Below are 12,908 nucleotides of genomic sequence, written 5' to 3'. Positions count from 1 at the left end.
GCAAAAGCTTTGAAAGAATGTAATGCATCGTCAGTGGGGCAAAGTTTCTATATGAAACTATCATGACAAGATTCGGATGCCCAATTGAGGTAGTCAGCGAGACGATCAAGGAAGATCAAGGAAGCGACTTCCTCAATGAAGTGATCAAGAAGCTGACAGAGTAACACATGATGATGCACAAGAAATTGATGCTCTACTATCCATAGGCTAATGATTAGGTGAAATCCACAAATAGAATCCTGAAAGGAATTATAGTCAAGATAGTCAATGAAAACAAAATAGATTGGGACACAAAGCTTCATTCTACATTATGGGCATTCAAAAACAGCTTACAAGAATGCAACAAGACTTATGCCATTCAGCATGGTGTATAGATTGGAAGCAATTGTGGCCATGGAATTCCTCACACAAAGTCTCAGGATAGCCGTGGCAGAGAGATTATCTCCAAAAGAGTTAGAAGTCAATAGTGCATGGACATTTGAGATTGTGTAGAAAAGAAGGAAGCTCTAGGTGTGTAGAAACAAAAAAATTCAAAATCTTTGAGGAAGGAGACACAGTCTTGTTATTCTCCTTGAGAATGGGACCTCACCCAGGAAAACTGAAGATGAGATGGATGGGCCCATTCAAGATCGTCAGAAAATGGAAACGGGAAGCTTCAAGAACTGGCAAGCCTCGATGGAGAAAGGTTAAAGAAACTGGTGAATGGATATAGGATGAAACCTTATCAGTGGAAGGATGCCAGAGCATGAAGAGACCCAAGCAGGATAAGCGCATCCAAATCTTAAAAGCATCCAAGGAGCAGAATCCAAATCCAGTCAAGATCAAGAATGGGAAGTGGGATAGGATTTTGGAGAGAGCAAAAAGAAAAAAGCACAAAATCTAAAAATAGTAAATATTTGTGTAAATATGATTTCAATATATATAGAAAGTGAGGAGCCAGCTAGCAACTGCGCGGATGGGCATGAAAATAAGAGGGTACATGGATGGAAAGGGTAAGGCATCACATCGAGTTCATCCCACCACTACCTAGCCACCATAAATGACCTAGTGGCTTGTGCAATAGGCACCGATAAACAAAATTTGAAAAGAATCGTGAAAATCATGAAAATATCAGGCAATTATGGCTATACCAAGGGGAGGCATACACCTTGACAATGACCAGGAGACACTACACTTTCTCATTCGAATGCTTGGTTTGCATGTTTCAATTGTGCAAAAGTTATATTTCCTGCTCTTTGCTTCGCTACACTACTTGCCCTCTCCTTACTAAGCTTTATTGTAATCCTTGCCTTCTCTAACCCTACCTTAGCTATCTATTACTTGGCAGGATGGTGGAGTTTGAATATCTATCATCCACTGTGTACAAGAAAGTGTCTATAAAAACATATAGAGTGGTTGGAAAATGTGGGATGGAAGGAGTTTGCAAAGCTTCCATGGAAGGAGCTCCAACATAATTTCATGGCAAGAGAACAACTGGAACAGCTCCAGCATTCTAACATCATCACACTGCTTGAGCTCAAGAGAGAAGAGGGCCCCTTTATACTACATGGTAGAGGTGTTCTGCCTACCAGCAAAGTAGAAGGTGAAGTTGAAATCAAACCAGCAGAAGATGATGACTTCAAGGGTAGAATTCGGCCCACTGGAGGGGAAAGCTAAAGAATACAAGATAACTGGAACTCCCACGATGAGGATAGGTAGAAGCAAATGATGTTTGTGGTGGAGATGATAAACCTCACCCACAAACCCTATTACATGTTCAGAATGATATTTGGCATGGTGAAGGCTGCAAAAGCAGCCACAAGGGTGGCATGGAGTCAAATCTAGATATCCTGAGCCTCTGTCCAAATTCATGTCTCCTGGATAATGAGAGATTATTTGTTTGTAGGTAAGTGTGGTGCTTCCATTTATTTGTAGGCAAGTGTGGTGCTTCCATTTATTTGTAGGCAAGTGTGGTGCTTCCATTTACTAGTTTTATCTTTCCAAGTAAGCCCCCCACACCTCCTTGACGTCTTCCACCTGCACAGCAAGGCATATTTGTGCCTTCACCAATTCCACTTTATCCTTGTTTGCCCTATTTTGGACATCTGTTATGATCCTCAGGTATCATGGTGACCTCTGCTTCCATTTGTGCTTGCCCTTCTATGGCCTTGTTCAGATCATCCTGCATCTGTAGGGCTTCTTGGTCCTTTTTGGTCATGTTTCTCTTCATCTCATCCACCTCCTGTTCTGGCCCTTTGGCGAGTTAAGCTCCTTAAGGTACATTTGCAGGTCATCTACTTGGCTAGCTTCTGCTCTTCTTCTGCGTAGCTCTTCATGCAATGGCTCTTGTTAGCTTTTAAGGTACTACAATGCTTTTGTGCTTTGAGCACATGTAGCATCATTCTCCTTGATTATGGTTTGCAACTTGGTCATCTCCTTGAGTTCATCATTCATACATCTTTGTAGGTAGTTCTTGCACCCAATCCATCTCTATCATTTTTGGAAAACTAGAGTTGCCAAGAAAACTAAATATTTGTTTTCTTTTGGAAGATGTCCGAGACCTTGTTACATTTTTTAATTTAAAAGCATCACCTTGAAAGTTATTGCAAATCTCAAAAGAGCTTCTGTCGAGTAGGTTATTACATTGAATATTTAGTGGCTCTTTTTTTATTTTATATCTTACTATGTGAATCTCTTTAGTAGGTTATTACATTGAATGTTTAGTGGTTCCTTATTTTTCTTTTATGTTTGATTATGTGAATATTTTGAAGCTTTTTCTTTTTTCTTAGACATGTCATATCATGTGCTACAAACAAATGCTTTAGAATTGAATTAAAAAATGACTTATTATACAATACACCTGATGATATACTAGTAATCTCATAAAGAGATGACAAACGACATGATACATATTACACATGAAAAGCGATAATCAATGATATGTGAGAAATTATACATGAAAACATACTCATAAACAAATAACAAGTGACATGCTACATACTGCAAATCACATTTGACATAAGATAATCATAATCGATACTAACATAAGATAAATGATAGATTACCGAGGACCAACAAAAATGACAAGTGATCGTTTCATATTACAAATGCCATAAAAACAACTTTTCTAGTGTAATTACATATAGGAGGTGATAAAGTTTTGATGAGATAAAAAGGAACCACATTAACTCTCACCCACACCCAAGTGTGTTTTTGTTTTGTATTCTGAGACATATAACACATAATTTAGACTTGCAACTCAAATGGGGAGGATATGATATATACATAATGTAGACATACAACTCAAATGGGGAGGACATGATACACAATTTGTCGCTTAGAAACGTGACTCATGGCTGATACACATGACACATTCCTAGGCCAAATAATTGTTTAATTTGAGAGAGAGGCACCAAATGTTCAAACACATGTGTGTTTTCTTTCCTATCCACAAGCACAGGTAATAAATTTTAGAGAGAGAGAGAGAGAGAGAGAGAGAGAGAGAGAGAGAGAGAGAGAGAGAGAGAGGCATCAAATGTTCAACTGCATGTGTGTTTTCTTTACTCTCCACGCCTCTTTACATTGTCTTTATTTTTGTTGTATGATTTTTTTTTGGTGGTTTTGCCCTTGGTGGTGTTTAATTGCAGAGTTATTTAGTTGAGGTACAATTGAATTGATCTTTATTACACGATGCTAGTCTCTATCACAATCATCCACCTCAACACATACATGTATAATATCAAGTTCTATAGTTTGAATCAATTGTATGTAGGTTGGGACTACCTAGCTCAAAGCAAGTATGTGGAAAGCCACTTACACATACATGTATAATATCAAGTTCTATAGTTTGAATCAATGGTATGTAGGTTGGGACTACCTAGCTCAGTATGTGGAAAGCCACTTGTCGTGCATGGCTTGAATTAGTACCATGTCGGTGAATTTTTTTGGCATGCATACTACTATCCCAATACAAGAACTCATGACTAGTGAGGCTAGGTTTGGAACAAACTGCACGATGAAGAAGGATTTTGTTTTGCCGTACATACTACTACTACCCAAATACAAGAAGTCATGACTAGTGAGGTTGGTTTGGAACAAACTACACAATGAAGAAGGAAATGTCTCCCCTTAGGAATCTTCCTTACAATTTTTTACACATCTTCGGTTTAAACCCACATTTATCAGAGTTGCATGAAGCGATCAAAAAGATCCCTATGTGGAAAGCATTACCTTATGCTTTGACAAAAGAAAGGATATTTTGCTCCTTACTAGGCTCTTGGAAGCAAAAAAGAAAAAGAAAAAAGAGACCTAGTTACATATTCTCTATAATGATTGCAACACCTTCGAGCTCTATGTTATTTATGCAAAAGAAAAGAATTCTATCACTTGCCTTATGCAAGTGATAGTTTATTATACCTTTGTTCTGTTTTTTGGTCTTTTTGTCAAGTATGGACCTTTCTTAGCCATATAATGTTGAATTTTTATGTAGTGGTTATCAATTCATTTTGCCTCCACCGTAAAGGATTCCATGTCCTAGATGATACAAGGTAACATCATTATCATGATTCATTGTTATAAAATTAAATTTGATTAAAAAAATTTACTTAACCCATACTCCAAAGCCACGTGACTCAATGTACTAATCTACTTTTCCTACATACGTAGTGTTAGAACATTTTAGGCAAACAAGATGTGCTATATTCAATCATGAGGCACATTTTTTGTGGGAAGGGAGGGAGGCATGGAGTAGTAGTGCTGCACAACACGCACATGACATAGTAGAAAAATCTAAATAAGACCTTATATGATAACTTGGAAAATGCAATTGCTTGAAAAAAGAAAAACTATTCTTTTTTTATGACACTCTTATTATAGAGTTTTTTTCCTTGTGTACGGGGCCCCTCTCCTAGATTGTTCAATATGGCTTAATGTTGGGCATCTACGGACTACAAGGGTTATTAACTATTAAGTCCGAGCATTCGCATGAGATTGGGACTTGTTGTGGTTGGAAAAGGACTAGTCATTGTGGGAATAGAAGTTAGCAATAGTGTGAAACCTAGTGGCACACTTGGAAACATATGTTGGGTCTAATATAATTTGGGAGATGTACTTAAGGAATGGATCTGAATGGTTGGTAGATTTTTTAACTATAGGATTAAATTTCGTCAAAAGGGCACATCTAATTCCCTTGGGTTGGCCATCGTAAGTGAATCACTTGAATATTCCCTTGTTTCTTCTAGGGAAGCACACTACATTAGGTGCACAAAGGACTAATCTTAGGTCAGCAAAGGCCCAAACCAAGCAAGATTTTAATGAGTCACAATCCTTGTGTGCAGACCATGATTAATTTGAGCAACGTTACATTGAATCCTTGTGTGGATTATGATTAATTGGAGAAAAAGTACCAGAATTTCATTGAGTAGTCGAACATATGGAAAGAAAGATAGAATTACAATGGAGACACATAGTGTGATGATGTGATCACAATGTGATAAGGAGGTACTTGGCCAAATTCATGTCCTTAGTAGAGCTCACCTCACCACGACAGTTATACCTTACAACAAGGTGGAAGTAGCCAAGGGATTGGGTGTAGGTTGCACTTATAAGGGGGCTACTTTTTGGGTATTGGGCCTTATTGCCCTCGTATTTTGATTCAGTATGGTAGAATCTTGGCTATCAATAGCAACCAAGGCCACTTATTGTGGGGGCTATTTTTTAGGTCTTTGGCTTTACTGCTCTTGTAAATTGATTCAATATGCTAGCATCTTGGTTATCAACACCCAAGATTTCACCATAATTCTTAATGGGATCATTAGTGGCATGTTAATTGGGCTCTCATGTCTCCATATTTAACTGTCTTTGCTAAAGAAATGGCTATTGGTGGGCTACAACACAATAGAAATGATAAAGAGAAAGCCTACATGTAATCAACGTTAATTTGTGTCAAGGGAAAATGCTCTCTCGAGTTGATGGGGACAAATAATACTACGTGATGCCTTCAAGGCAAAACATTGTTATCTTTCATAATTTCAACCTAAAGATTATAGCATGAAAAATTATAGCACTTAGGTAGTGGCCCTGGTAGAAAAAGCACGATGACCTCTCTTATTGAATACTTCTACATTTGGGAAGATAATGATAAATGTATATGACATGAAGAATTTACATCTATGTTGCGGGTCCAAATTGAGCTAGTGAATCATGAACTTGTATTTTTTATAAATGAGCATTTTGGAAAATATACTTTATGGTAAAGAAGGTGCTGACATGAATGTTGTTCATGTGGATGCCAAATCAGCTAATGCACACTCTTTCATCGAGCAACTTTTAAGTGGATATGATACTATGGTTAGTGACAGAGGCTTGCAATTGTCTGGTGCATTGCCATAGCAAGGGCTATGCTAAAACATCCTTGTAATCTTTTACTTTTGGTGAAGCCACTAGTGCTTTAGATATATCCTCAAAAAATGTTTGGTACAGGAGGCCTTGGATCATCTTATTTTTGGCAGGATGTTACACACCGTATGTCAACAATTGCTAATTTAGATGTGATTTCACAGTCATGTATCATACATATCGAGTATAGAGGGTCCATATTCAGCCAGGTGCTATCTCTTATTTGGATATGATGTTTAGAGTCGTATGAGGATCCATATTTAGCTAGGCACTACTTCTTTTTTGTCTCATTTCAAAAATATGAGTTTTTACACTGCAAGTGCATGCATTCTTTTCTTGGTGAATCAGATTTATGTCTACCATTAATTTAGAGGAGGATAACTTCTTGAGAAGCTCCCTACCTCCTGCACCTTCAACGTGAAGAATACTCAATTTGAATCTTCCTAAGTGGCCCCCTATGCTATTTTGGTAAGCCTAGGAGCTATCACAACAGGGGTGGAGATAGTAAAACATGCTTATCTTGATTTCAAAAATGCAGCATAGAAAGCATGTAATTTTGAAAATATTATGAGCTAATATGGCAGGTGCAGAGATAATGAAACATGCTTTCTTTTCTATGTGGAAAATAAAACATAGAATGTATGTTACTAAATGCAACTTGGATCCACACAACTTGAAAATGTTACTAGAAAATGCAACTTGGATCCACACAGCTTGAATGCATGTTACTAGAAAATACAACATAGAATGCATGTTACTAGAAAATGCAACTTGGATCCACACAGCTTGAAAATGTCGCTCATTGTGGCATAAAACACCAGGTTAGTAGAAAGATAAATACCACTCATTTTATCATAATAGATATACCTATGTATTATTACCCTCTTTATGTAGGTGAGATGGTGGTTTTGTTAAAGTGAGGTCCAATAGTATTTGCTTTAACCTCAGTTTAGAATGTGCACCTTAGAATGATATGACCAATATTGAAAGTTAATAAAAGATGGTGGTTTTGTTAAAGTGAGGTCCAATAGTATTTGCTTTAACCTCAGTTTAGAATTTGCACCTTAGAATGATATGACCAATATTGAAAGTTAATAAAAGATAACTTAAGTTCAACAATAGATCTTTCTTTATTTTCATGCTTCACCTTTAGTTCACCCTTGCATCATCGGCAACAAGTGATCCCACTCACCCCTCCCCATTCAAAAAACGTTGTCTACTAAGTCATAACTTGGAGAAAATTTCCTACTCGTCAGCACCTTGACCATGCAGAGATTCAAGGATACGATTTGTAGGTAAGAGCCCTACTAAGAGCAGATCTTCCAAGGGGAAAAATAGCCATTCTAAAGAGAAGACCCATTCTAAAGGAAAGATCCCTCAGGCTACAGAGAAGAGCCCTACCCCTCCTGCTAAAGAGAAGAGCCCTAGCCCTCTTGCTAAAGAGAAGACCCCTAGCCCTCCTGCCAAAGAGATGAGCTCTTCACCAGCTCAAGGGAAGACTCCTGTCAAAGAGAAGATCCCTAGTCCTCCTGCCAAAGAGAAGAGCTCTTCTCCAGCTCAAGAGAAGACACCTATCAAAGAGAAGACCCCTGTCAAAGAGAGGAGTGCTACTAAAGGTCTTCCGTTTCACTCACCAGTGAAATTTAAAATTCAGAAGCGTCGCTTATCCAACAAAGGTAGTAAGAGGGCAAATGTTGGCTCTCCATTAAATTTCTTTTTCATGTTCCCCAAGAAGATTACCAAGTCTCCAAGGCCAACCTCCAAAGAACCTTCTCCAAAACCAGACCCCACTGCCAAATCTCCCTCGCCAACACCTGAAGGTCTCAGAGAGGAGCCCAACTTACCACCATTAGAGGAATTCACTCTAAAGTCTTCCTCTCCAACACCTCAAGAGCTGAAAACTCCAGAATTTGATCGAAGCAAACAGAAGAGAGAAAGATTCTCTAAAGATGCAGGGTCATCTCATGCCAAAAGGAAAGTTGATTTTGTTGAGTGATTCCACATATGGCTTTTGTTTTATTCATTTTGTCCATATGAACACACCCTTTTTGGGACAATATTCTGTACTTAAATTCAGTATCAATAATTTGATATTCAACTGTTAAACCTTGTTCTGTGTTGCGAACAATATGTTAACCATTTTTGTGAAGAAGTCAAGACAAAATCTAGCAGAATATATTAATTACATTATTGGAGAAATCCTTTTCAACTATACAAACTTGCCCTTGCAAGTGGCTCAAATACAACTTTTTTTGGGGGAAGACATGTGATGCATGAGGTTACACTCTCCATCCTTGTACTGACAACAATATCATCTACTTTGAATCTATATTCAGGTGATATTTTATCCAGAAACTCAAGCGACTCTCTAACATGTTGTAGTCGCCAGTTTGATGTTACTGTGAGTTTCCTGGGATCTATGAATGGATGGACTATGATATTAAATTCAAACTCTAGACAATTCTCTTCAGAATCCAAAGGGACCCAACTACCAAGCTTGCTTTTCCACCTCCTATAGTCATAGCCCAAAACTAGGGATTGGCGACACAGTTGGTATGAGATAGACAAAGAATTTGGGCTTACTCTACAACTGATATTGTCCCCCATATGAAAAGTTTCCTTGGTACTCCATCCTTCTCCAAGTACAGTGTCCAGATCAGTCAGAGATAGTCTTCTATTAAGCCACATCGTTCTTGTCCTCTTCAATTCCATTGTTTTGAAACATGCCACAAAGACATGTATAGGCAAGAACCATTGAATTTTTATCCTTCTTGAAATCCTTCCAGGAGACATAGCTTTAAGAATATCATCTTTGATTTTGGATTTGAAGCTTGTTATGGTATTTGGATCAGGAACTTCCCATTCTAGTGACATTAATGTGGGAATAGGTATGTCATATAATTCTCCATGAACACCTTCTCTTGATGGAACCCTGTATTCTGCAAAATACACAAATAAATCCACTGATTTGTAAAATGAAGGTGGTTTGTCTGCGTACATGACATCTGCAATCCCCTTGTGAATTGCTTTGAATGTGCCACTTAAGCTCTCAACAAGCTGCCACTCCACAGCTGTTGACGAAAAGATAACTGAAATTAAACAAACAACAAATATATCAGAAAGAGAAATATTGTGTTGTATCAAATAGATAAAGTTTTGTTGAATTACAGTAAGAATGGAGAATTGGATGTTCATCCAAGTTCAACACCATGTCTTTGGCCATGTAGACATGTTGAACTTTTGCAAGCCAGCCATTGTCGGTCACTTTGAATGCAAGAACACGACCTTTCCAATGGGATTTCACTTCATTTCGCTTGGTTCTTTTCACCCTGTGGGCACCTTTGCAAGAGGGAAGCATTGTTACCCAATCATTCACACGAAAAGACATGGGTTTCCAAACACCATCTTCTCTCGTGTTATGAAAATCACAAGAAGTTATATTATGAGAAGGACGACGTGAGGACGCCATAGAAGCTCACAGATGAGAGAAAAATAGTGAATCTTTTGAATAGTGAATCTTTTGAAAGTGCAAAGAAAGGAGAATAAACCATATGCCAAAATGAAGGGAAGGTGGAAAGTAGACGTTTGAAAAAATTTGGTGTTTTGTCATTAATAGCGTTGTTTTCAAGGCCTGAAAAGAGGATTTCGTATCTTCATGCTTGATTTTTTGAAATAAAAAATGGAACAAGATGTCACTATTTTGGACCCAAACTTTAATGTTAGCCATCGTAAACGTCTAAATTTAGCCGTTTTAGCCGTTCGCCACCACTAAAATAGAACCGTTAAGAAGACATTTAGAGGAGACAAGAATGCCATACTTTTGTATACGTGTCAATTCACAATTGGATAATTTCTTAATCCTTAGATTAACAAACAGCCCTTTTCTAGCCATTTTTGGCCCTAATGTTATGACCTGTTTTTAAATGATTGTTTTATGTCAAGAATGCTAGGGAAGCATTTTGACCATCTTGTGAATGAGGTCTTGGAAACCTAAGTGATAAAGTTACAACAACTGATGGAGAGTCAACGAAGGACGTCTCGCATAGCAAGGTCAGTCGAGGTCTTGACCAGCCTTAGTTCGATTTAAATGGTGAGCTTCCGATACAATGGATGAGGGACTAAGGAAGTGGCCTATGGGTGAAGCGCTAGGTGACCTGCGAAGGAGCCTAGAGGGTGCTGACCATACGGTGCTCGGGCTCTCGGTCGCCAAAGATACCCACACGTGCGTCGAGAAATAAATTGGAACAAGAACTTAGAGTTGTTTTCTGAACTCGGGCATGGATCTAGTTGAATGGCCTTGGTGGTCTTCAACGGATGAGTCCATGGCTCTTTTATGTGGATTTGTTGGTTGATCTTGCTGATCTTCAACAGAGAGTCCATCTGGATTTTTATAAGTAAATATATTTTTGGGTACTATGAGCTAGGAACTATTGAAAAGGCCCCTGAGTGGATAGGTGGTGAATGTTCTGGTTGCTAATGGTGCCATAAGTACACCGATGAAGAAATGATTGAAAATTAGAATTCAACCAGATATTTTGGAGGATTATGATCAGTGATACTATGGTTTCATTAAAAGATTATTTTAAAGACAGTTGAATCTGTGAAAAAAGGCAATTTCATATTGGGTGTGTAAGTGATGTGACTATCTTGAACTTTGCTTGAAGAGCTGGCTAGGGGGCCTGGGAACTCTTTTCCCTAGAACCCAGGGCAAAACATAACCGAATTCCTAAATGGATCCTATCACTACAGTGGTCAAGTTTATGAGCCTATTATCTAATTAATTAAGATTAGTAGATAATTAGAAAATAATCAAATTTTTAGTTATTTTCAAGAAGCCTTCTGTACCCCCAACTGGTGGAGGAGCTCTATCTCCTTGCACACATCAAATTAGCCCCATTGCTTCTAGCCCAACATAGCCACTTCACTGGTGTTCCAGCCCTTTGAATCAGCGCAGCAAACCGCTGGCGCATTCAGAAGAAATCGTGATTTTCTCAAGCGCTTGTTTCTGGGAGCAAAACTGAGATCTTCTCTTCCACAAATCAAATGGGTCTAATTCCTCTTAGCCTCGAGGGTTTTCAAGCATGCTCTACAAGCTGGTGAAGTCAGAATTTGATTTGATCAAGTCTACAGTGAGATCCAAGCTCTTCATCAAATCTGCAGGTGACTTTGGTAAAACAAAGATTAAGCATTCAATGTTTGGTCAAATCTTGTGTTTCTTGGCTTAATCATCTACTAGACTAAGCTATTGATGGCCTTGAAAGAATTTGAGCTCATTTGAACTCTAAGGCCTCATATCTGGGCTCCTCGTATACTCTGTTTTTTGCACACAAAACAGAGGATTAATTTACTAATCAATGATTAATCAGTGCTACTAATCACTATATTTTGGTGCAATTGAGGATTCAAATTAACCATTAGGTATCTGATACAGATCCCTATAGCTTTAGATTGCAATTCGGAGATGGTTTGATACTCCAACCATTCCGTACAAATTGGTTACCCTTGATTTAATGCAATTTCTAGTGATTTTATGCTGATAAATTTGTGGTAATCATCATTTTGCATTTAACCCTTGGTTAATGCCTGCAAATCACACTCAAATTCAAGATTATTCACAGCCAGAGTTGCATTTGGGAATGTGCATAAGAATGAATGCTATATGCATTATGTATTGGGCACACTATATTAGTGTAAAAATGGGATCAGACACTGCCCTTGTCCAGAATAAGGTAAGAGGTAAGACCTCCCACATACATTTGGGTTTGCATTGCATAATGACACAAGATAAACATCAAAATCCCAAAAGAACTGTCAACAAAACGTTTAAACATGTTGCTCATATGGAGCAAGAACTGACAGGCAAGCTCATGGCCCCAGCCATGAGCTTGTCCCCAGCCATGAAAGAAGAAGAACATCTCTTTCCAAGAAGAGGATCCACACCGAGAACAAGATCTAGAGGAAGCATTGAAGGAAGACATTGACACGAGAAGAGAAGCTGCCACAACAAGAAGACTGAAAGAAGAGGAAGACACGGACGCGTGAAGAGAAGCTACCATGACAAGAAGATTGAAGACAAGAGAAGATGTGAGGCTCCAAGAAGTGAGGAGCCATGTGAAAATCTGAGAGAGAGAGAGAGAGAGAGAGAGAGAGAGAGAGAGAGAGAGAGAGAGATCCCACAACCCAATGTAACCTGCCCCAACAGAGTAAAACCACCTCTGAGCCACCAATGATGTAGGCCACGTGGTAGATGTATGTGTGAGCACTTTAGTCAAGGTCGCGGGCACTTGTAGTAGCCTTGGACACATAGAGAGAGAGAGAGTGTGTTAAGGACTATGAGTTTAGGGACTTGAGGCACTGGTCATGGACTATCAAGTAAGAGAGAAACTTGGTATATAGGATCCAGGTGTGCTAAGTTCACTTGAGGGGAGGTGTGTTAGGCACCGGTCACAGACTATCAAAAAGCAAGAGGGAAACTTGGTATAGGGTCCAGGTGTGCTAGGAGTATTCACTTGAGGGGAGGTATTGAAATATAC

The sequence above is a fragment of the Cibotium barometz genome, chromosome 7 (assembly GCF_041138505.1).
Source record: "Cibotium barometz isolate CiBa-2024 chromosome 7, ASM4113850v1, whole genome shotgun sequence".
In the NCBI taxonomy this organism is placed as follows: domain Eukaryota; kingdom Viridiplantae; phylum Streptophyta; class Polypodiopsida; order Cyatheales; family Cibotiaceae; genus Cibotium; species Cibotium barometz.
Note: the sequence above shows the minus strand (reverse complement) of the source record.